This window comes from Typopeltis vanoorti, chromosome 5, assembly GCF_054136105.1.
Source record: "Typopeltis vanoorti isolate ZY-2024b chromosome 5, IOZ_Tvanoo_1.0, whole genome shotgun sequence".
Lineage (NCBI taxonomy): Eukaryota > Metazoa > Arthropoda > Arachnida > Uropygi > Thelyphonidae > Typopeltis > Typopeltis vanoorti.
The window spans coordinates 163,551,127-163,578,007 of record NC_143553.1 but is presented as its reverse complement, the minus strand read 5'-3'; the positions used below and the strand labels follow the sequence as shown (position 1 = coordinate 163,578,007).

Here is a 26,881-nt window from a genome sequence, read left to right as displayed (position 1 = left end):
AAATTTAGTTTAATCCTTTATCCAAGTGTATGCAAACAAAGTTTGTGCCTGAAGTATCTCAGGACTGAGGCAACTCGTGGTAAAGGTGGACCAAGCTCTCATCACTCCTTGTCTACTCACTCCACTACCCATTTGGGTAGTGGCCCTTCTCTTAATGCATAGTATTATATATGTCTGCAAGGAGATGTGCTTTGCATTATGGGAGATACTGAGACAAGGAGTGATGAGAGCTTGATGCACCTTTACTATGAGTTGCCTCAGTCCTGAAGATACTTCAGGTGCAAACTTTGTTTGCATACACTTGAATAAAGGATTAAACTAAATTTATTATAGTCTAACCAAGTAGAAAATAAACTTCCACCATGCTACTAGCTTCATATCCATTTCCATTTGCTCCAACTTATGTAGATGTTTTTCATGTGATATTCTGTCAAATGTCTCTGCAAAATCCAGTTGTATCATGGTATAGCCATTTCCCTTATGTAATTTCTGCTGTAACTCTATTACTTTGGTTATGGGAAACATCTTCTGATGTTATTACCATATTCAGCACTCTCAAACCTCTATTCCTCTCCATCACATGCTGTTTCATGTACTTATCCCATAGATAAGTACATGAAACTTATCTGAATAATATGAATTCCATTTCCACTTTTAAGTGTATCCTTTCCTCCTTCCAATCTGTTCTCATAGTTGAATTCCCACCTCCCCTTATAATAACTGCTTAGCTTGCATTTGTGCTAATCTACAAATGCATGGGATCCACATCTTCCTGTGGACTCCCCTAGTATAGCAGAAACCAACAATATATTTTGTCCTATTGGCTTCTATCTTGAACCAGATAGCCTTAATGAACCATCTCCCTCAGACCCTAAATCCTCCTTAAGTTTTGTTTTTGTTGGTTGAATTCTTCAGCTATTATTCATTAGCAATACTCCTCTTCCTGTCATATTCTATCTCTGTAACTATATCATTTTCTGTCAACCAGGTCTTGGTGATGACAATATTTTTCAGCCAAGTCAAGTTGACTAATGACAAAAACGTTACTTCTTTATTTTTAATATCTCTGGCATTTGTATACACTTCCTTCTACACATTATCTTGGATAATGTCATTTCTAAAACCCATTTGTGCTTATTTTTGCACTCAAACCCATTTGTTCCAAAGGTGACTACATACATGTTTAACTGCATCTCACCCTCAATACCTATAGTTTCTTTAATTTTGCACTTCCAGACTCTTATCGTTCTTTCTCATTTTAGAGAAAGAACACTTTCTCTAAAAATCTAATTCCAAAACCATTCAAATGCAGTCCATCAGGTATATATTATTATTATTATTACATGACACCTCCAGAGAGTCCAAAGTCTCATAGAGGAGGGCACCTAGTCTACAGCTCTGTCTCCACCACTCAATCCACCAACTACAACAAACCACAACTACCATCATCATCTGCACCAATGCCATTCTACCACCACTAATATTTTCACAGACAATAACAAACATTCATGCCATGGCAGGATTCAAACCCACAGCCTTTTGTTGGAGAGTGGATACGTTAACCACTCAACCAACCAGGCCAGCAATATACAAATCCTTTCATCCATCAAATTCACTCTATACATCTATAAAATGCACACCATTCTTCCTGCACAAGCTTTTCATTGATTAGCAATTATGTCCCTTCTCAATTCAGTCCTATCATAACAAGGCAGCAGACTCACCATTTTTACTTTTTCATTCTTCTCATTTTCTTCTTCTTCTTCCATTTACTCTTTCTTATCTTCTTTTATTACATATTTTTCACCTTTCAAATTATTTGTGACTACCAAATAGTCAACTCTTTCACTTCTTCAAAGTAATAGCTTCACTAACATCCTTGATCTTCAGAGCATAGGAAGCATACTTTCATCACATTCTCATTAGGTACACCTCTTATAATAGAATCTCCATATGACACCCTCACCTTACTCCCATTTCTGGCTCTTTCATACTTTTCCCCTTCACTTCTGCTTCCATTCTCCCTGATGGCAAAACAGAAAAAATTATGTTGTTCCACACACCAAGTGTTTCTCCAGTCACTCAGCATCACAGGATATTATATTATAAATTATAAGAACACAACATAATTTTTTATTTACAGTAAGTATTCAGATTTGATGGATCATTGTAACAATTAGAATGTGGCATTAAAAATACAGAGCATTTATCATATTGGAACTATTCATGATAAAAATAAATAACAGTTATTTATACTAAGATGAATTTAGAAAAAAAAAAATTGAACTATCTAGTATGATGTTCTATTTATGTATTCATTTATTTCTTCCCAAACAATCATAAACCAAATGGAATCATCATTCTAGGTTCCAACTTGAAATCTCCCTTAATGATGAGATTTACACTGAAATTTTCACACTGAATATGTTAATAAAGAAAAATGATCTGGTATGTGTTTTATAAGCTTTAATAATACAATGAGTAATGATACATTACTCTCCAATATTCAACTTGAATTCGTTTTCATCTTCCTTCTACACTTGTAACAGAGTAACTAATTAATATCTATAAATCAATGGAAAGTTTACAAATGAAACAGTTACAGCACAGTAAAAGTCCAACAGTGAGAAAGCTGGAACATCTAGTTTTCTAAGACAACAGAGTCTGTCTCAGATGAGTCCACTTGAATGTTCAGGTAAACATTTTGTTCTGGTCCATGAAAACTTTGAAGTTTGAAGTCATTCTGAGATGGAAATTTCCTCAACAGTATTAAATCTTAACCTCTGCTATGGTGAAAAACTTAACAGAAGTCCATAAACGAGGCACCTTAACACTAGCATCATCATTATGTGTTTGCCCAGACAACCTGCCACTGTCACCAGGTCTCAGGCGAACAAACCAGAGGCTTTTGATGTGCCTATCAACAAAACAAAATGAAAAAAAAATAGTAGAAAGTGGTAAATTGCTATAAATTTCATTTTTATTAAAAATTTTAAATGGTTATCACAAATATAAAAGGATGTTGGTGCTAAAGTGCAACAATACTATCAATTAGTAGCACCTCGAAAGTACATTTGGGAGAACAATGTGATAGGTATCTTTTATTGGAAAAGACTTTTGATTCTCAGCAAAGACAAACATTTCTCAACTGAAGATAAATTAGATAATCTCATATGGAGTTGGGCAAGGCTACCAATCCAGGAAACTTGGGATTTTAATTCTGAAAAACAGGCAAGCTGGCCTGAGAACCAACACAAGTTTCTAAGAATGTAGTAAATTCATTTAATGCAAACACACTGCTTAAATATTATAAAAATGCAGCCTTGCCAAAAGTTATAGACATTAGTGAGACTTGGCTAACAGCAGATGATGTAGTTACAGGGTTAGAATGTAGAAGGGTTTAGTATTTTCAGGGAAGATAGAGAAGATAGGAGGGAGGTGGCTGTTAATTTGAAGCAGTCTGGTGTGAGATTAAGGCCAGTAAGACAAAATATACAGTTGGTTGTTGCTATAGGCCAGGGAGTTCCATGGATCATTTGGGAGGCATGCATTGCCAAATTAGTACAATGAGTACAAGTCGTGTGATTATTATGGAGGCCTTAAACTATGGAGATATAGACTGGAAGGAAGGAAGATCACATGGCAGGAGGGAAATGGAATTTATACACTTATTGAGAGATAATTACTTGAGGCAGCATGTGATGGAGAGACTAGAGGTGTCAGAGTATTGGACTTGGTCATAGGATCAGAAGAGCTATCCATAACCAAAATGACCATATTGCCTCCAATTGGTGAAAGTGACCATGTGGTCTTGACTTGGGAGATCGTAAAACATGAGGGATATTGTTAAGAAGGGGTATATGTAGAACTACAAGGAAGGTGATTTTGGCAAAAATTATACCTAAAAAAAGCAAATGGCATGCCTTGTAAACTACATGGAATGCTAAAAGTGGCATACTTATTTATATTTATTTATTAATTGAATAATTATTAAAGATTACGCTACTAGGCAGTAAGGAATGATGGTGGATTCAGCAGCAGTCGCAAGTGGCGTAACGCCAAGTCCTCTGCCATTTAAGAACTCAATTATTAGCAATATCATAGGGACTCTGTGGCATGCAGTACTTGCGGCATGTATGTGTCTCGGGAATTACATATGTGGCTTGTTAAAGAGAGTGGAGAGAGTATGTGCGCAAAATGCAGGCAGTTGGAGGAAATAAGTACATTAGATATATCGATATCCAAATTTGTTGCTCCAGGAACGGGGAATGAATGTAGGAAGACAAGTAGTGTGATAGAAGAGAATGAGAAAATAATAGTTGATAGTGTGGAAGGTGTGAGTGACTGTGAAAGTTTAGGAGATGGTTTTGTTTGGGAGAGTGAATTTAGATTGTGAATTTAGATTAAGAGTGACTGACCTGCAGAGGGAGATAGATGAGTTGAAAGAGGAGGTGGAATGTCTTGTGAATGAGAGCACAAGTATGAAAGATAAGATTAGGAGAATGGAAGAGATAAATGCAAGGCGAATCAGAGTAGGAGAGAGCGAGAATTTAGGGAGTATGAGTGAGAGGTATGGGGGTGCTAGAAGAGAAGAAAATGGAAACAGTAGAAGAGAGGGAATGAGAGAGAGGTCTGGGAATGCTAGCAGATGAGAGGATGGAAACAGTAGGAGAGACGGAATGAGAGAGAGATATGGAAGTGCTAGAAGAGGAGAGAATGGAAACGGTAGGAGAGATGGAATGAGAGAGAGGTATGGAAATGCTAGAAGACAAGAGGATGGAAACAGTAGAAGACAGAAGTATGGGAATGAAAGAAGAGGAGAGAATGGAAACAATAGGAGCGAGGGAATGGTAAGAGGTATAATGTATGGCGACTCAATGATCCGTGGTGTTCAAGATAGGATGCGTGAGGAGAGTTTGCCAGGAGGAACAATAGAAAGGGTGGCTATGGCAATTAAGAGAGGTGAAAGGGTGGATGAGATGATTGTGATGGTAGGAACGAATGACCTGAGTGGTAATGTAAGTCGGGCAGCGAGAGATATGAGATTTTTGCTTGAGACTGTATGGAAGAAGACAGAGAGAGGAAAAATAGTGTGCGTGTTGCCTAGGTATGATAATGATGAGCTGAGCAGAAGAGCGGTGATATTGAATGGCATAATAGCGAGAATGTGTGACAAGAGAGGACTGGTATATGTGGATGCTTGGAGTGCATTTGAGGAAAGAGAGGAATTGTATGCGAGAGACCGTTTACATTTGAATGAGGAAGGATGTAGGCATCTGGAGAGATTGCTGTTCTGCACGAGTCAGTGTGTCCCAGGGAGGATGATAGCAGGGGTGGCCTCTTGTGGGAATGGATACTTGGGAGAAGGGAGACAATGTCAGGTAACACTGAGCCCAGTGGAGTCTAGAAGGGATAACGCTGGGTATAGAAACAATGGCATTTATATGCTTTATACTAATGCCAGGAGTATCCGGAATAAGGGAGAGGAATTGGTGGCGCAGATAGCATCAGCCTAGCCAAAAATTATTGCGATCACTGAGACGTGATTGACAGAAGGAGATATAACAACAGGAATAGAAGTCGCTGGGTACAGCATTTTTCATCAGGATAGGAGGGGAAAGCGTGGTGGTGGGGTACTGCTTATGATAAGTGATGACCTATGTCCTCTAAGAGTGGAGAATTTGGAAGGAAGTGAGACAAATGATTTTGAGAGCGTATGGTGTGAGGTAGAGGTAGGCAAGACAGGATATTTAGTGGGGTGTTGCTACAGACCCAGGAGCACAGAGGATGGGGACCAGGAGATGTTTAGACAGCTAAGTTTGGCAAGTGCAAGAAGAATGATTGTTATGGGAGATTTTAACTTCAGTAGTATAAATTGGAGAGAGGAAGATGCATGTAGCAATAGGGGAATGGAATTTCTAGAATTCTTGAGGGACAAATGTCTTAGGCAACATGTAACAGAGGGAACAAGAGGTTCAAAAGTTTTGGATTTGGTTATAGCATCAGAAGAGTTGATAATAACTGAGTTGACGTCTCTCCCACCAGTTGGAGAGAGTGACCATATGGTGTTGACTTGAAAAATGAATAGACATGCAAGAGTATCAAAGAGACGGGAACTTATGTGGAATTATAAGGCAGGTGATTATAATAGTCTTAGACGTCAACTTCGGGAAGTTTCATGGAGGGAGGAATTGGAAAGCCTGGATATCACTAGTGCATGGGAAATTGTGAAAGAATATTTGTTATCAGCAATGGTAAGTTGTATACCACGAGTGAAGAAGAGGACGCAATTTGGAGTAAAGTGGATGACAAACAATATTATGCAGGAATTGCATGCGAAAAAGAGGCTATGGAAGAGATATAAGGAGACAGGTGAAGAGATGCATGAGGAATATAAGACACAGGCCAGAAGAGTGACTAGTGTGATAAGGAAAGCGAAACTGGAATATGAGAGGAGATTGGCCCTAAGATCCAAAGAAAATCCTAGAGAATTTTTTTAGCTATGTGGCCAATAAGTAGAGAAATGACTGTGGAAGAATGATATTGTGGGATAAAAATGGGAATAGAGTGACTGATGCAGAGGACATAGTGGAATTGTTCAATTAACACTTTATTGGAGTATTTCATCCTAGAGGAGTCAGTTTTAATGCTAGAGGGATAGGACTAGTTTGAGGTCTGGAGGTACAGGAGGAGAGTGTGTTTCAGATACTGAGTACTCTGGATGTCAGTAAAGCTGTGGGACTGGATGGTATTTCATCATGAGTTTTGAGAGAATGTGGTAGGGAATGACAGTGCCTTTAACGTGACTTTTCAATGAAAGTCTGGCTTTAGCAAAGGTGCCCAGGGAATGGAAGGAAGGTAAGATAGTGCCATTGCATAAGGGTGGTAACAGACTGGAAGTGTCTAATTATAGGCCAGTCTGTGTGTCATCAGTAGTTGTTAAGATCTTGGAGAAAGTAGTGAGGGACCGTATACAGCATTGGGCAGATGAGGGTAATGTTATCTGTGAGAATCAACATGGATTTGTGAAAGGACGCTCTTGTTTTAGCAAGATGCTAGCCTTTTATAATAAAGTTACAAGAACATTAGATGAGGGAAAGGCATATACTGCAATTTTCTTAGACTTGGCGAAGGCATTTGACAGGGTGCCACATGATAAGCTGATATTTAAGTTGCAGCACATGGGTCTGGATGTCAGATTGGTCAACTGGATTCAGGATTGGCTGTCTGATAGGTATCAGAGAGTTGTGTATGGTGGAGCAGTTTCCAGGAGGCAGAGAGTTACAAGTGGGGTCCCACAGGGCTCAGTACTAGGACCTATATTGTTTAACCTTTATATCAATGACATAGCCAGTGGATTGCAGGGGGATATTCAGTTGTTTGCGGATGATGCGAAGCTGGGAAGGATTATTAGTAATAGTGCAGATGTGGTAGCCCTGCAAGAGGATTTAAATAAGCTAGATAGATGGGCAAATGAATGGGGATGTCAGTTTAATGCAGCAAAATGTAAGGTCTTGAGGTTTGGAAAACATCGATGGGATGCTGCATACTCTATGGGAGGAGTTATACTGGAGGAAGTAGGGGAGACAAGAGATCTGGGGTTGATGATTGATAGAAACCTGAAGTTTAGGGGATATATTGCAAAGGTGGTGAAGGTAACACAGAGGATTGCTGCTATTATGAGAAGGACACTGACCTGCAGAGATAAGAGGGTTATCATTCCGTTGTATAAGTCTCTGATCAGACCACACTTGGACTATTGTTCTCAGATTTGGTCCCCAGGATTTGAAGGGGATAAATTAACTGTGGAAAGGATACAAAGACGGATGACAAAGATGGTTTCAGGACTGTACAAGGATAGTTATGAGGGTCGGCTGAGAGAATGTGGACTGCAGAGTTTGGTGGATAGAAGAAGGAGAGGTGATATGATTGAGACTTTTAAACTGTTGAGAGGTGGTTACAGGGTTGACATTGGGGAATTCTTTAGCTTGGTTGAACAGCAGGAAGGAGTGATGACAAGAGGCCATCCCTGGAAGTTACGAAAAGAAACTGTGAGCAAGAGGAGTGGTTTTTTTGTGTGGAGGGTGGTTGAGCCGTGGAATGCATTGCCTGATGGAGTGGTGGGAGCGAGAACGTTCAGTGAGTTTAAAGAGTGGTATGATAGACTTTGTGTTTCTCAGGGGGGCCTCCCCTCGATGAGTCTTGACAGACTTTATGTCTTAGGAAGGACCTCCCTCGATGAGTCTTTTGACTCCTTGGAGGCCTGAATAATAATAATAATAATAATAATAATACATATGCTAAAGCTAGTTTCTACTGTGGACACCACCCAGTGCAAATGTGCTACAAAAAGAGATTGTATGCAATAAGGTCACTTATCGCCTCATGATCTTTTTTTATGGATTTCTAAACTTCTTTCTTCTTCCAATGTGCGCAAAGGTAAACATTGCTGCAGGCATGTTTAATCTTGTATACCCCAAGAGGTTTTTTTACAAAAGAAATACTATTTTTGGTGAAGGTAATTCTATAGAGTTTAAACAGGTTTAAAATCAATCTGAATATTCACATGTTTTAGAAATTGCACTATGTACTATTGAAACTGTCCAATATAAGGGGTATCTTTATAATCTATTTTTGCAATATTATCATTTGTTAATTTCTCAGAGTTTTGGTAATAGGAAGAAAAAGGGAAGCAATCCAAATGAAAATAGACAACAATAATATAGAACAAGTAAAGCAATTGGATTACCTAGGATCAATGATCACTGAAGATCTAGACTATTTCGTAACCATAAAACACAGAATCAATAATGGGTGGACTACAAAAAATATGGAACAATAAAAGATTAAGCAAAGAACTCAAATTAAAGATATATAAAATAATGATAATTCCCTCAGTAATCTATGGCTCAGAATGCTGGATCTTAAGAAGAACAAAAAAGAAATGGATAAACTCAATGCTTTTGAAATGAAATGCCTAATAAAAATCAACAGAACAAACTGGACAGAAAGAAAAACAAATGAAAAAGTCAGAAAAGAACTTAACTTTAAAGAAACAATAATTACAGCACTAAAAAAGAACCAACTAAACTGGTTTGGAAATGTTTCAAGAATGAACCCAGAAAGACTACCAAACATATTATTAAATGGTAGAACTGAAGGACAGCCCAGCAGAGGAAGACCAAGAAAGAAATAGATTGACAACATTAAAGAAAGCACCAACTTAAACTCCATAAAAAGACAGCAGACAGAAAGAAATGGCAAAATTTTTCTTTGAGGAACTCAACCTGCCATGAGCAGAAGAGAAGAATTTCTCAGAGAACAGTAATTTCTTTAATAACTATTTTGAGTAACCATTTTGAAGAAATTGGTGGAATAAAAGATCAAGTTCAGTTTTTTTTGTTTTGTTTCTTTTTTTTGTATGTTTCATCTTTATTTTTTTGGTATGGTTCTCGAATTCATTTCTGATAATTCTGATGTGATGGTGAAAGGAACTGGCAGGTAGATCAGATATTTTAAAAGAAAGGAATATGTGTACTAGACTTTTTCTGATAGACTGCCACATGACAATCTGATAGCTAAATTGAAACAGATGGGATTAGATAACAGACTAGTGAGTTGGATAGCTGATTGGCTGTCAATCAGCAGGCTGTGCATGGAGCAGTGGTATCATAAGAGAAGATCACTGGCAGAGTGCCACAGGGATCTGTTTTGGGACCATTATTGTTTAACTTGTAGATTAATGATATTGTGACTACTTTTTTGCAAGAATGTAGCTGTTTACCGATGATGCAAAGGTGGGAAGAACTATGAGAAGTTGAGCAAATGATGTGGCTCCTTGCAGGAGGATTTCAGTAGGTTATGTGAGTGGATGTTTTAATGTTGCAAAGTGTAAGGGCTTGAAATCTGCTAGGCAAGGTTGGGATGCAAAGTATACAGTTATTGAAGAAATTTTGAAGGCGGTGGAAGAGAAGATAGATCTAGGAGTGATGGTGGACAAAGAGTTGAAGTTAAGAGGTCACACTGGTCATATTGCTAAAATTGTAAGAACATCCCAATGGATTATAGCAATAATGAGGAGGACATCGACATGCAGAAGAAAAAGAGGCTATGGTTCCCTTGTATTGCATATGTGGTTCCCACATATGGAATGCTGTGTACAGATTTAGTCATTTGGTTTTCAGGGGGGGGGGGGGGGATGAGGATTTATTGGAGATGATCCAGAGAAAGTTTACTAAGTTAATGTTAGGGCTATAGAATGTCAGATATGAGGAGAGATTGAGGGAATGCAATCTACAAAGCCTTGTGAACAGAAGAAGAGAGGATATGATTGAGACATGTGGAGAAAATATTTTATAGAGTAGAGAGAGAAAGGGTAGAATAAAGGGTATTCCTGGAGACTATAAGAAGGGTGTGAGAAGCAGGTCTTTGCAGAGAGTGACTGGTGAATGGAATGCATTGATTGAGAGTGCAGTAAGTGCAGAACCTATGTATGGATTTCAGACACAGTTCAATGATCTTTCAGCATGAGAGAGAGAGAGTATGGACCTCCCATGCTTATTCTTTTGACTCCAAGGAGGTCAGATGTTAACACATGTATAAAAAAATAGCATTTATTAAGAACTCCAGTACATTTTGTCCGATGCTACATAGACATCATGAGGGAGAAAAGAGATGTTCCATTAACTACATTCAAAACATGAATCACAAGATTCACATAATATGTTTGCTGTCTTGGTTACAGGCTGAGTTATCAGGGGAACACACTATTAGAGTTCACAGGAACAAAATGAACAGCTTCTGTAATACAAAATTAAATACTACCTTATTCAATATTAAAGAAAAAAAATAAAATAAATAAACAAAAAATCAAATAATAATTATGAACAGTTTATGATGATTACCTCCCAGAACTATGAGGCTGGTATAGTTAAGAGCAGTTAAGATTTGGCTGATAATCCAAAGGTTTCAAGCTTCAAGGAACAGACAGTCAAATTTCAATCTGCTGGAATGAAGAGTCTTGGTTTGGTTCCAGAGAACTCTGAATTAGTGGCATTGCCATGACAAGCAAAGCGAGACTTCTCCAATTATAAAAATGTAATGTAGTCCTGATGTTCTTGCATTCTAATCTTAGCAGAATGACCAGTCTGTCCAAAATAACAAAGTCAACATAAACAAGGCACCTGATAAACACCCGGCAGAGAGAGAGAGAGAGAGAGTAATTTGTCCTTAGAAGATGGTAGAAAAGAAGACAGCTTCCAAGCTGGTTTGAAGATAGCACACGGATTGCATTTGCAAAGAATCTGTGTTATCAGCTTCCAATGTTCCCTTAAGGTATGGAGATTCTTTTTATATCAGATTGAAGTTTGGGTGAGGGATTATAACCAAAGTCAGCAAGTCAGTTTGCACAAGTTCCATGTACAAGAGTTTTGATTACACTTGTCTTCTGTGATGGATGTAACTTTTGGCAAAGATAAGAAGAAAATTTAAGAAGTATAGATTATTAAAGTATCCAGAAAGAGAGGACTATTGTTGAATTCACATTCAATAGTAAATTTGATACAGAAAAATAAGGAGTTTATTTTATGCAGAAATTGAAGTAATTCTGTCTCTGAATGGGACCAGACTGTGAAGATATCATCTATGAATTGAAGCCAAATAGGAGGTTGAGGGGGAAATAGTAATAAAGAGTGTTTTCTAGATGTTCCATAAAATAATCAGCTAAAGATGGTGAGATGGAATGACCGCTCATAGCTGTTCCTTCAATCTGTTTGTGGAACAGCTTATTCTGCAATGTAAAATATCTGCATTGATGGAGAATTTAAACAATGTCCTCAGATACAAATTGCTCTGTAATTTATTGGGGTTACATTTGTGTTCCTTTGCAATGGCACTCCTTCTACTTTAATAAAATCTTTCCAATAGCAAGACTTATTAAACATCACATATTCCCTTAAAATAGATGGCAAAATCCCTTCTAACTCATCATCCTTACTGATATTTAGATTACTCAGCATTTTATAACCTCCAGTTGCTTCATGTTTGATCCTTTGATCTTTCTGAGGCTCACCCCCCCCCCACACAATTTAGAAATACTGCCCATTTTGCTACTGTAAAATATCTTAGCAAAGTGATCACAAAACAGCTATATCTGAGGTGTAACCACCATGTGATAAATCCCCATGCATTTGCGTATGGGGTGGGGACATTAAATATTTGTTGTAATTTGTTATAAAGCATCAACCAACACTGCCCTCAATTCTGATCTCCAAGCCATTCTCCAATGGGGTTTCAGATAACCTTGTCAATTTCAATGCTAGTAAAACCCAGTTCTCTCTTATTTCTCCCAGTATTATTTTTAACAACACTAAAATTTCCAGACAAGATGAGACTTCTTGGAATTACCCTGATACCAAGCCTCTCTTGGCATAAACATATCACAACTATTGCATCCTCAGCTTCTAAAAAACTAGGATTTCTCTTTTGCTTCACTGAAGTAACCTTATACAAATCGCAAATCCATCCAGCTATTGAATATTGCTCTCTCATTTGGAGTGGGCACCTAAGAGCTCTCTCAGAATGCTTGACTCAATACAGAGGAGAGCAATTAGATTGATTAATGACCCATCTCTTACCAACTCACTCCTCCCACTTTCATACAGACGTTTGATTTCTGTAATTTGTGTATTCTATAAATATTTCCATGGCAAATGTTAATCTGAAATTGCATCAATAATTCCCTCACTTAGTACTAAGCCCGTTGGCACACGTGCAGCTGCTGCCCAACATCCCTTCAGAGTACACCTTGAAACCCACAGAACAAGTTTCTTTTTCTCCTCCTTCATCCCTACTACTGCTGTATTGTGGAACAGTCTTCCCCTGATCTGTTTCCTAAGGATACAATTCACAGGCTTTTAAATGAAATGTAAACAAGTTTCTCCTTTCTCAGTCCACTACCCACATATGGTACTAATCTACTATAGGTTAATCAACTAACCTCTTGTGTATGGGCTCAACATTAAAAAAAATGAAAATAAATAAATAAAAATGGTTAGATTAATTGATTGGCTTCAGGTAGGCAGGGGAGTTAGGCAAGGATGCCTACTTTCTTCTCACCACCTATCTATGCTGAGGATATGATGCATGTAGCACTTGATGAGCTTAAGACAGTGATAGGATAGATGGCAGGTACACTGAAGATACAGTACGCCTTTGTAACGACTAGAAAATCCTTGACAGAGTTAAACTGAACCCCAGCAAGACAAAGATTATGGTTCTCAAGGGAAATAGAGACAGGGAAGCTCTTGACAAACAAGTATACCTTAATGGAGAAATATTGAGGACGTCAGCAAATTTAAGTAACTGGGATCCATCATTAATGTGAAGAATTGCTGTTCATAAGCTATCACAAAATTAGAAATGGCTAAAACAACAGTCAGAAACTTGTCTGAAATCTGGAAGCTGAATCTTTCTGCATAGGAAGAAAGCTGAGGATTCTGAACAGAAACTGTTTTTTTTTTTCCAATAGTGACTTATGGATGTGAAACTGAGTAACTAAGAAGTGTGAAAGGAAAAGGAGAGCTAATTTTGAGATATGGTGTTATAGGAGATTGTTACGGATCTCATATATTGAAAGACAGGCAAATGGAGGGGTGCTAAAAAGGATCATCGATAGAATGGAAGAAGGACTTCCCCAAACAATAATAGCAGGTAAAGTTCTTGGAAAAAAGAGGAAGTGATAGACCCTCAATGAGATGGATGGATGGTGTGTCTGGAGTGACTGGTCTTAGAGCTTTGAAGCCATCAGAAAAAATATACAACAGCATCACCTGGCAAAGACTGGTGTGGCATATCACTGAGGAGTTGGTAATTATACAGCATCTGAGGATATCATCCAATGAATCTATGGATGAAGCAAACAACTGAATATGTCCCCTCAAATCATTTATGTTCAAATTAAATAGAAGTTGCCCAAACATGGACCTCGTGGCACACCACTAGTCACCTACTTTCTCCTGGATTCTGTTTCTCCATATACTGATCTTTGGTATCTGTCTATCAGCTGCCCTTCTTCCATATCAACAACTCTGAATCTGTCACTATTTGTTCCAATTTGCATAATAGAGTTCCATGTGGCATCCTATCAAATGCCTATGCAAAATCCAGCATCATCATCATATAATCATTCCTTTTATCGAAACAACCATTATTCTATTATTAAAAAAAATCAGTAAATTACTAAGACGTGACTAAATCTTAACAAAGCTATGATCCCACTTCCCAAAGAGTATCATATTCATAACCACCCATTCCTAAATTCTTTGACCAACTTTTCTAATATATTTACCATCACTCCCAAGATATTGATTTGTCTATAATTTGTTACCAGTTTTGGAACCCTCTGTATGCAACGGAACTATTTTTAGCCATCCTTCCACGACCTTGCAACTTTGCCAAAGCTGAGACTTAAATGACCTAAATTAAATAACCTACTAAGAGGCATTGACAATTCCTTTGCACATTCTTGTAATATACAAGCTGAGATAACAGGAGACAACATAATAGTGCAGACTTCAAAGGGAAACAATGGGTTCTTACTGCTCTGACTCTATGTCATTCTCAAAGTTTTGGGAAATAATCATAATTAACTTTTCTTTTTTTTTTGTAATAATGAATAAGTTATACAACCTTTGTATATTATTATTACATCCTCCATGGAGTCAGCAGTCTCATTATGGGAGGTTCATTCAACTGATAACATATTTATTGTACTGGATCTTAAAATCTTTAACACTCTCTACATTAACAACATATTCCAGTAATACATTCCATTCACTCACAGTATTCCATGTAAAAAATCTACTTCTCACACCATTCTTCACCACACTCTTACATAACTTCCAAGGAAGTCTCTGGTGGATTAATCCAATAAAATCCACTCACTAACTTAAACATCTCTACATCACCTCTTTTCCTCCTATCCGCCAAACTCTGCAATCTATATTCCTTCAACTTCTCTCCAATTTCCCACATCACAATGAAACCAGGTGACCAAATTTCAGAACAATAGTCCAAGTGCGGTCTGACCGCTGCTTTATACAGTGGCTGAACTACCTCCTCATCCCTACATGTCAGGGTACTTCTTATCATAGCAGCACTACAATGTGCAGTCTTTACAACACTTGCAATATGTCCTCTAACCTTTAAGTTTACTAAACATCACTCTCAAATCTCATCCACTTCTTATTTTGATGGCACTAGTACAGTGCCATCAATATATTACACAGCCTTATATTTCTGCACTCAAAATGAAACACCTTGCACTTATTAATAGTAAAACTTCTAGCATGAGCAGATTTTGGTGAACAGCATGAATAGCTTTTGTAATATGAATCACAAAAGTGATTCATATTACAAAATTTGTGATCATCTTACCTTTGACTGAGTTTTGTATCACTTCTTAGCTTGCTGATCACCTTTCTTATATACCCTCCACAATATCTTCTTTTTTTCAGCTTCTGCTTAATGATACTACTCACCCATCTAATTGTTACCTGATTTATCCTACTAAATTTAGGTGTACATTCTAATATCACTTCCTTTAGATATTATAATAAATTTAGTTTAATCCTTTATCCAAGTGTAAGCAAATAAAGTTTGCGCTTGAAAATATCTTCAGGACTGAGGTAACGTGGTACATCCCTTGGCAACTCGCAGCAAAGGTGGGCCAAGCTCTCATCACTCCTTGTCTCTGTATCTCCCATAATGCAAAGCACATCTCCTTGCAGACATGTATACTGCTATGCATTAAGGGAAGGGGCACTACTCAGACCGGTTTTGACCTTTATTGAGGTCTCATCAGTGGGAGGCAGACCCAGAGTGGTGATACTAGGGCAGAAGCAATAGATAGGGCATATTTACCTACACCAATTTGCCAAGGGATGTACCACCTTACCTCAGTCTTGAAAATATTTTCAGGTGCCTTGGATAAAGGATTAAACTAAATTTATTATAGTCTAACAAAGTGCAAAATAAACTTCCAACATCTTTCTTTAAATCCAGAGTAATTTAATAATAAGGTGGTACACCGGTTGGCAACTCGTATAGGTAAATATGACCTCTCTATTGCTTCTGCCCTAGTATCACCCCACTCTGGGTCTGCCTCCCACTGATGAGACCTCAATAAAGGTCGAAACTGGTCCAGGTCTACCTACTCACTGATGAGATCCCAAAGAGGGTTGAAACCGGTGCGGGTTAGGCTTGGGTTCTGAGAGGCTCAGCTTTGGGATAGGTTTTTGCTTGTCTCTGAGTGGGGCCACTGCTGAGATTATGGCTATGCTTGGTGGTGTGGTGAGCCTGCCACTGGGTAGAGCCAATGCTGAGAAGTTCTTCTCGGTGATGGGGTGAGCCTATCACTGAGTGGAACAATGCAGAGTCGGACGATCTTTCGGGATCGTCTTATTTTTAGAGCCTGCTTCACCTATACAAAGGTTGAAACCGGTCTGGGTAGTGCCCCTTCCCTTAATGCATAGCAGTATACATGTTTGCAAGGAGATGAGCTTTGCATTATGGGAGATAGAGAGACAAGGAGTGATGAGAGCTTGGCCCACCTTTGCTGCGAGTTGCCAAGGGATGTACCACCTTACCTCAGTCCTGAAGATATTTTCGGGCGCAAACTTTGTTTGCTTACACCTGGATAAAGGATTAAACTAAATTTATTATAGTCTAACCAAGTGCAAAATAAACTTCCAACATCCTTTAGATATTCATTGACTATCTCCCATGCACTTTATTTATTTATTTATTGTATGATGGTAAAATACAGCGAGAAAACACAATGCACCAATGTAAGAGATGTATGACAACTAAAAGCCACACGAAAGAAAGTTTTACAAAGAAATTTTCAAGCCAGTTTATAGCTACTGTTGTAACATTATGTATATCTTGTATAGTGCTCTTAAAAGCATATATCAGACAGTCCAGTAAAATATGGTCAATAGTTTGAGAGTGATGGCTGCAGCCACAAGCAGGAGAGTTTGTTCATTTCCATTTATGCAGATGGTGTTGACATCTGCCATGACCAGTTCTAATGCAGTTTAAGGTTGTCCAAAGATGACGTGGTAGTCCAAATCCAGGTAGTTTAGATGTAGGGTCCAATATAACTAATCTGGTATTTTTATAGTGTTGGTACCATTTCTATTTCCATCTATCAGTCAAGTCGAAAGATTCACCTATTAATTCCTTTGCTGTTCTCCAACTAGGATTTCTTGATTTTAGTCTCCTTGTAGAGAGATTTTGTATGTCTTTGTGGATAGGTAGGTTAACATTGTTGGCTAATTTGTCCATAATTTAGCAAGAGATGCTTTTCTGCATAAGTTAAGATTACTGATCACAGAGAATCAATAATTTGGTGTAGATCTTATAGTTCCTGTTATTATTCTCATTGTTTGATTAAGTTGGGTGTCCACCTTAGAAGTATGAACACTGTTGAGTCAAGGCCAAAGCAGATAGATTTAAGGCTTCAGCATCTGCACCCCAAGCTAAACCAGCCAGCTTCTGAATTACATTATTACAAGTTTTTATTTTCTGAGCTACTTTCACTAGGTGTTCTTTAAAAGTGAATATTCTATCCCATGCACTGCTAACACCCTTCCCTTGCAGATTTTTATCTATGGTATTGCTTCAAGCTGTGTCCTAAGTTTGTCATAATCACATGCCTTACAGTTTCACATGTTTGTCAACATCCCAAGTCAAGATAGTATGATTACTCTCCCATCAGTGGCAAAAACTATCTTAGTTATGAACATATCTTGATCCCATTCCACCCATTTTCACATGATATGATCCCATTCTACCACCACTTCATGCAATGTCACTATCTTACCCTCCTTCCACTCTTCAGAAACTTTCCCCATTGCAAGACTTTCATTAAACATCCAGGTTAATATTATGGTTAGTTCAACAGCATATTTTCTTAAAATGCATGATGAAATTCCATCTAGTTATCCTATCTTAATGACAGCATACTCAGAAATTAGGAATACATCATCTTCATTTACTTCTAATGCTTCATCCCATCTTATCCCTCTAAGAATAGAGCCTGCTTTGGCAGAATGGAACATTCTAATAAAGTGATCGTTTAACAGTTCAACTGTCATTTGCCTTGGTCACAATTGTCCCATCCTCATCCAGCAGGGTAACCTGTCCACAGACATTTTTCTGCCCACTGGCCGCATAGCAAAAAAATTCCTTGGGATTCTGCTTGAAATGCAGCACTAGGTGCTCTCCTATTTTTTCTCTCCTAACAGTACTAGTTACCTTTCTAGCCTGAGTCTTATATTTCTCAGGCAAGTGTTTTTGACCTCTCTCTATAATCTTTTTATAATATTTTCATTTGCAATTGTTGATTAATTTCTCTAGTCATCCATTTGACACCAAACTGCATTATCTTCTTTACTCAAGGTATACAATCAGATTTGATTTCTAAGTCTATGATAGTTGTGTGCTCTAGTATAATTTCACATAAATATCTTCTGTCTTGATACGTTTACAATCCTATCCATCCTCCAAGTCAAGGACTATATGGTTATTCTCATCAACTGGTGTGAAGAATGACATCTTCACAATCAGATCCTCTGACACCATGACCAAGTCCAAAACGTTTGATTCTTATGTTCCCTCCATCACATGCTACCAAAGACAGTTGTCCCTCAAGAAGTCCATAAATTTAGTTCCCAGTTTTATTGCTATAGTTGAAGTTTCCCTTAATGATCACCTACCAAACTAATTTGCCTAAGCATTTTATGCACATCATCATCTATATTCCCTTGTCTAAAGCAACATCTCACATCTTGTCCTATAAACTTCTATCTTGCATAATATATTCTCAGAGCCATTAGTGTCATTTCCATTATGATTCAGATGAGATGTGCCACTGAGAGGGCACAACTCATCTGTTATCATGAATAACACTCCACTCCTGCATTTACCTTACCTATCCTCCTAAAATATGCTACATCCTTCAATTTCTATCCCCATTAGAAGATCCTCCTCAGAATTCATTGTGAAGAATTATGGAGACACAACACACATTAGAATAATTACTTTATTTATCATTAAGAAAGCAAGTAAAGTAATTATTCTAACGTGTGTTGTGTCTCCATAAATTCTTCACTATGAATGCTGACTGCCGAATCAGTCTCTCCTCAGAAGTTTCAACAATACCAGCAATCCTTGGAGAGACTGAGTCAATTAATGCCACAAATCCATTTCCTTATTCCTAATGCTCCTATCATTTGTATAGAAACCAGTGTATTGCCAGTATTTATATAGCTATTACTCCATGCATACTCCACCTGTCTTTGACATATAGTAAATGTCCTTTCATTTCTCCAGCCTTTACTTATCATTAAGAAAGTAAGTAAAGTAATTATTCTAACTTGTGTTGTGTCTCCATAAATTCTTCACTATGAATGCTGACCACCATGTAACCTTAAAAGAAAGAATCCTCCTCAGAAGTTTCAATAATACCAACAATCCTTGGAGAGACTTAGTCAATTAATGCCACAAATCCATTTCCTTATTCCTAATGCTCCTATCATTTGTATAGAAAAAAAAGTGTATTGCCAGTATTTTTATAGCTATTACTCCATGCATACTAAACTCGTCTCTGACATACAGCAAATGCCCTTTCATTTCTCCAGCCATCATTCCCATATAAGGCTATCCCTGCAATTCTAGTTTTCCTGCCCTAACTTACTCATTTATTCAGAAACAGTTTCTCCAGATGCCTACATTATTCGGTGTTCAAATGTAACTCATCTCTTTTGTTTGTACATATATATATATATGTTACGGTTTAAGTGATAAATCCGGTTATTATTAATAATTACCAGTTAAAGTGAATAATTCCTAGAGGAGTCTGCTAAATGTAATAAAAAATGTTTATAGGTTTTGTATATAGGTTTTCATTCTCAATAGAAATTATAACAGCTTAGGTTAGTTTATAATGAAAAAAGTAAGGAAAGTACTTCTTTTGCACTCAATGAAATCAGAAATCATTATAAACTAACCTAACCTAAACTAACCTGGATGTTGCATGTCGAACCAGAGTGTAGTCATAGTTTGTCATGGGCAATCTTTCATCCCCATTAATCTGCCCACGACAAACTACGACTACACTCTGGTTCGACATGCGACATCCAGGTTAGTTTATAATGATTTCTGATTTCATTGAGTACAAAAGAAGTACTTTCCTTACTTTTTTCATTATAAACTAACCTAACCTAACCTGTTATAATTTCTATTGAGAATGAAAACCTATATATAAAACCTATAAACATATTTTTATTACATTTACCAGACTCCTCTAGGAATTATTCATTTTAACCAGTTAAAGTGATTAATTCTCGTAAATTATTCACTTTAACCGGTAATTATTAATAATAATCAGATTTATCACTTTAACCGTAACATATATATAGTGGAACCTCGGTTGTCGAATGAATCTCATCTTGAACAAATTAGTTCCCAGACATATTTTCCAAACACAAAGACACTGGTTTCCGAACAAGCAAACTGGCAACCACATGCTCCATGGGCTGAGATGTATGCTGGGAGAGTGTGAGAACCAACCACGACAGAGGTGTAAAAAGAAATCATATCCAAACATGAAATGTGGTTCGTGTCTCGGATCTTGCTATGTAGCTTGGTATGATGAAATCAACCATATATACAATACTCAAAAATAAAGAGGTGATCAATTTTCATCTATATTTTATCTATTTATTGTATTTGTTCTTTTTGTGTAAGATTTTATGCATTTTAATTGTTTTTGTATACAATTTTATGCAAGTACTGTTATAAAGGTTTAAATATTTTTTTTAACTAAGTAATTTAAGGAAATTACAACGTCACTAGTTTATACATTAAAATAAATTTTAATATACTTCAATATTTCGGCAACGTCACGTTGCCATTTTCAAGAAACTTAAGAACAAGACACGTGCATGCAGGCACAACAAACAGTAAATGAGGAAGAAGCAGGAAGCTATTATTTCTCCTAAAGTCTTGATGGTGCCCCCCTAGCAGGCAATGTTGGTATTCTTGGGCGATTGGGCGGAAGGTCTTCTGATGTAGGTTTCCCAAATTTGAGGCAGTCTCATGTAGCCAAATTTGTTGAGGTTCGGATTGTTTCTTAGGGCTGAAGTTGATACCATGAAAAGCCTTTCATACTTGTATTTACTACAGTGTACTATCATGGCTTTCTTTCAATGTATTCTATGGCAGGTATCCAGCACATGGTCAGCAAGACCAGAGTGGCTGTACTGGTGAAACCAGATGTAGTCCTTGTGTTCTGAAATTCTGATATTGGCTGTCCTGCCTGTTTGGCCAAAGTAGGACAGCTTACTACTGACCTACCTGGTGTATACCAGGTCCCTTGCAGCTGTAAGCTGTCCTACTCTGGCCAAACAAACTGCTTCTTCCTCATTTACTGTTTGTTGTGCCTGCATGCACGTGTCTTGTTCTTAAGTTTCTTGAAAATGGCAATGTTACGTTGCCGAAATATTGAAGTATATTAAAATTTATTTTAATGTATAAACTAGTGACGTTGTAATATGGAAACAGTAGGAGAGAGGGAATGAGAGAGATGTATGGGAGTGCTAGAAGAGGAGAGAATGGAAACAGTAGAAGAGAGAGGTATGGGAATGAAAGAAGAGGAGAGAATGGAAACAATAGGAGCGAGGGAATGGTAAGAGGTATAATGTATGGCGACTCAATGATCCGTTGTGTTCAAGATAGGATGCATGAGGAGTGTTTGCCAGGAGGAACAATAGAAAGGGTGGCTATGGCAATTAAGAGAGGTGAAAGGGTGGATGAGATGATTGTGATGGTAGGAACGAATGACTTGAGTGGTAATGTAAGTCGGGCAGCGAGAGATATGAGATTTTTGCTTGAGACTGTACGGAAGAAGACAGAGAGAGGAAAAATAGTGTGCGTGTTGCCTAGGTATGATAATGATGAGCTGAGCAGAAGAGCGGTGATATTGAATGGCATAATAGCGAGAATGTGTGACAGGAGAGGACTGGTATATGTGGATGCTTGGAGTGCGTTTGAGGAAAGAGAGGAATTGTATGCGAGAGACTGTTTACATTTGAATGAGGAAGGACGTAGGCATCTGGAGAGATTGCTGTTCTGCACGAGTCAGTGTGTCCCAGGGAGGATGATAGCAGGGGTGGCCTCTTGTGGGAATGGATACTTGGGAGGAGGGAGACAATGTAAGGTAACACTGAGCCCAGTGGAGTCTAGAAGGGATAATGCTGGGAATAGAAACAATGGCATTTATGTGCTTTATACTAATGCCAGGAGTATCCGGGATAAGGGAGAGGAATTGTGGCGCAGATAGCATTAGCCTGGCCAAAAATTATTGCGATCACTGAGATGTGGTTTACAGAAGGGGATATAACAACAGGAATAGAAGTCGCTGGGTATAGCATTTTTCGTCAAGATAGGAGGGGAAAGCATGGTGGTGGCGTACTGCTTATGATAAGTGATGACCTATGTCCTCTAAGAGTGGAGAATTTGGAAGGAAGTGAGACAAATGATTTTGAGAGCGTATGGTGTGAGGTAGAGGTAGGCAAGACAGGATATTTAGTGGGGTGTTGCTACAGACCCAGCACAGAGGATGGGGACCAGGAGATGTTTAGACAGCTAAGTTTGGCAAGTGCAAGAAGAATGATTGTTATGGGAGATTTTAACTTCAGTAGTATAAATTGGAGTGAGGAAGATGCATGTAGCAATAGGGGCATGGAATTTCTAGAATTCTTGAGGGACAAATGTCTTAGGCAACATGTAACAGAGGGAACAAGAGATTCAAAAGTTTTGGATTTGGTTATAGCATCAGAAGAGTTGATAATAACTGAGTTGACGTCTCTCCCACCAGTTGGAGAGAGTGACCATATGGTGTTGACTTGAAAAATGAATAGACATGCAAGAGTATCAAAGAGACGGGAACTTATGTGGAATTATAAGGCAGGTGATTATAATAGTCTTAGACGTCAACTTCGGGAAGTTTCATGGAGGCAGGAATTGGAAGGCTGGGATATCACTAGTGCGTGGGAAATTGTGAAAGAATATTTGTTATCAGCAATGGTAAGTTGTATACCATGAGTGAAGAAGAGGACACAATTTGGAGTAAACTGGATGACAAACAATATTATGCAGGAATTGCATGCGAAAAAGAGGCTATGGAAGAGATATAAGGAGACAGGTGAAGAGATGCATGAGGAATATAAGACACAGGCCAGAAGAGTGACTAGTGTGGTAAGGAAAGCGAAACTGGAATATGAGAGGAGATTGGCCCTAAGATCCAAAGAAAATCCTAGGGAATTTTTTAGCTATGTGGCCAGTAGGAGGAGAAATGACTGTGGAAGAATGATATTGTGGGATAAAAATGGGAATAGAGTGACTGATGCAGAGGACATAGTGGAATTGTTCAATGAACACTTTATTGGAGTATTTCATCCTAGAGGAGTCAGTTTTAATGCTAGAGGGATAGGACTGGTTCGAGGTCTGGAGGTACAGGAGGAGAGTGTGTTTAAGATACTGAGTACTCTGGATGTCAGTAAAGCTGTGGGACTGGATGGTATTTCACCACGAGTTTTGAGAGAATGTGCTAGGGAATTGACAGTGCCTTTAACGTGACTTTTCAATGAAAGTCTGGCTTTAGCAAAGGTGCCCAGGGAATGGAAGGAAGGTAAGATAGTGCCATTGCATAAGGGTGATAACAGACTGGAAGTGTCTAATTATAGGCCAGTCTGTGTGTCATCAGTAGTTGTTAAGATCTTGGAGAAAGTAGTGAGGGACCTATACAGCATTGGGCAGATGAGGGTAATGTTATCTGTGAGAATCAACATGGATTTGTGAAAGGACACTCTTGTTTTAACAATATGCTACCCTTTTATAATAAAGTTTCAAGAACATTAGATGAGGGAAAGGCATATACTGCAATTTTCTTAGACTTGGCGAAGGCATTTGACAGGGTGCCACATGATAAGCTGATATTTAAGTTGCAGCACATGGGTCTGGATGTCAGATTGATCAACTGGATTCAGGATTGGCTGTCTGATAGGTATCAGAGAGTTGTGTATGGTGGAACAGTTTCCAGGAGGCAGAGGGTTACAAGTGGGGTCCCACAGGGCTCAGTACTAGGACCTATATTGTTTAACCTTTATATCAATGACAAAGCCAGTGGATTGCGGGGGGATATTCAGTTGTTTGTGGATGATGCGAAGCTGGGAAGGATTATTAGTAATAGTGCAGATGTGGTAGCCCTGCAAGAGGATTTAAATAAGCTAGATAGATGGGCAAATGAATTGGGATGTCAGTTTAATGCAGCAAAATGTAAGGTCTTGAGGTTTGGGAAACATCGATGGGATGCTGCATACTCTATGGGAGGAGTTATACTGGAGGAAGTAGGGGAGACAAGAGATCTGGGGTTGATGATTGATAGAAACCTGAAGTTTAGGGGATATATTGCAAAGGTGGTGAAGGTAACACAGAGGATTGCTGCTATTATGAGAAGGACACTGACCTGCAGAGATAAGAGGGTTATCATTCCGTTGTATAAGTCTCTGATCAGACCACACTTGGACTATTGTTCTCAGATTTGGTCCCCAGGATTTGAAGGGGATAAATTAACTGTGGAAAGGATACAAAGACGGATGACAAAGATGGTTTCAGGACTGTACAAGGATAGTTATGAGGATCGGCTGAGAGAATGTGGACTGCAGAGTTTGGTGGATAGAAGAAGGAGAGGTGATATGATTGAGACTTTTAAACTGTTGAGAGGTGGTTACAGGGTTGACACTGGGGAGTTCTTTAGCTTGGTTGAACAGCGGGAAGGAGTGATGACAAGAGGCCATCCCTGGAAGTTATGAAAGGAAACTGTGAGCAAGAGGGTAAGGAGTGGTTTCTTTGTGTGGAGGGTGGTTGAGCCATGGAATGCATTGCCTGATGGAGTGGTGGGAGCGAGAACGGTCAGTGAGTTTAAAGAGTGGTATGATAGACTTTGTGTTTCTCAGGGGGGGGGACCTCCCCTCGATGAGTCTTGACAGACTTTATGTCTTAGGAAGGACCTCCCTCAATGAGTCTTTTGACTCCTTGGAGGCCTGAATAATAATAATAATAATAATACTTAGTTAAAAATGTTTAAATAAGAAATAATCTGTGGTTCGGGAATGGATTAATCCATTTAACATTAATTCTTATGGTTTCAGTTATCAAATTACCGAATCAGTTTTCAAACAAATCGGTTTCCAAATAGCCTTGAGGAATAAATTATGTTCAACAACCAAGGTTCTACTGTATATATATATATATTCTATGTTCAAATGTTGAATTGAAATGTTGAATTGTTGAATTGAATTCAAATGTTGTATTGAAAAGAAAATGAAAGAGTTTGAGAACAGGAATCAAACCTTGGAGATTCAGTGGCAAACTCTGAAGGAAACATTGATTGATTCTGCCAGAGAGGCATGTGGTGAGGTTGTGTGCAAAGATAAAAAAATCAGAACTCCCTGGTGGACACAGGAAGTTAAAGAGGCAGTGAAGGAAAAGAAGAAAGCATATCAAAAGTTCCTGGCAAATAAGTCAGCTTTTACTCTTACAGAATACAGAGACAAATGTAAGAAAGCTAAACAGTGTGTAAAACTAGCTAAACAAAAGTCATGGGAGGACTTTGGCAAGAATATAGAAAATAAATATCAAGAAGGTGGCAAAATATTCTGGAGGTTGTTGAAGAAGCTTAGGAATGGAGGAAAGAGTGCTGTAAAAGGAATTAGAGATGATAAAGGTGAAATGAAAACAGGAGAAAAAGATATCCTTGAAGTATGGAGTAATTACTTTGAAAAACTGCTGAATGAAACAAGCAGTGATGACAGCACAGTGATAAAAAACACTGACCAGGCATGCAGTCAGGAATACATATCCATACTTGAAGTAGAAAAAGCCATCAAAGGCTTGAAATGTGGAAAGGCAGCAGGATTAGATGATATTCGACCAGAAATGCTGAAGTATGGTGGTATAAGAGTCTTACAGTGGCTGCACTGCATAGTTCAGAAAGCCTGGACAGAGGGACGAATTCCCGATGATTGGAGTAGAGCTCTCATAGTACCCATATATAAAAAGGGAAATAAAACTGAATGTGAGAATTACAGAGGTATTTCCCTACTGAGTGTTCCTGGCAAGATCTATGCAAGTATACTTGAGAAACGGTTGAGAAGAATTGTGGAAGAAAAGCTTGGTGAAGAACAAGCTGGATTCAGGCCAAATAGAGGCTGTCAGGATCAGATCTTCACTTTACGACAAATAGTCGAGAAAGCATGGGAATATAACAAAGATCTGTATTTAAGTTTTGTAGATTTGGAAAAGGCATATGACAAGGTGCCAAGAGAGAAGCTATTCAATACGCTGCAGTTATATGGTGTCAATGGGGCATTATATCAAGCAATACTTAGTCTTTATTTGAGTTGTGAGTCAGCAGTTAGAATTGAAGGAAGTACAGGAAGATGGTTTAATGTTAAATCTGGTGTGAGACAAGGATGTACATTAGCCCCTCTATTATTCATTATCTATATGGATCACATTATGAAGGAAAGTGGTATTAAACATGATATCAAAATTGGAGATGTTAATGTCAGCTCTTTGCTTTATGCAGATGATGTTATACTTCTAAATAAATCCGCTACAAGTCTACAAGATTCTCTGACTAAATTGAATAGCTGTTGTAATAGATATGGTATGAAGGTCAGCAATAAAAAGACAAAGACAATGAAAATAGGCAGAATCATTGAAAATGTCAACTGTGTTGTGAATGGAGAAC

General features: G+C 38.2%; 1 protein-coding gene across 1 annotated transcript in view; it reads right to left on the bottom strand.

Moving 5' to 3' along the window:
* Nucleotides 1–2,616: 2,616 nt before the first annotated feature.
* LOC150107016 (cell adhesion molecule Dscam1-like) overlaps nt 2,617–26,881 on the bottom strand; it is a 754,963-nt gene continuing 730,698 nt past the window's right edge. The window contains exon 29 of the mRNA XM_090393540.1: nt 2,617–2,917. The gene's annotated coding sequence lies outside the window, so the exon portion shown is untranslated. The remainder of the gene's footprint in view (nt 2,918–26,881) is intronic.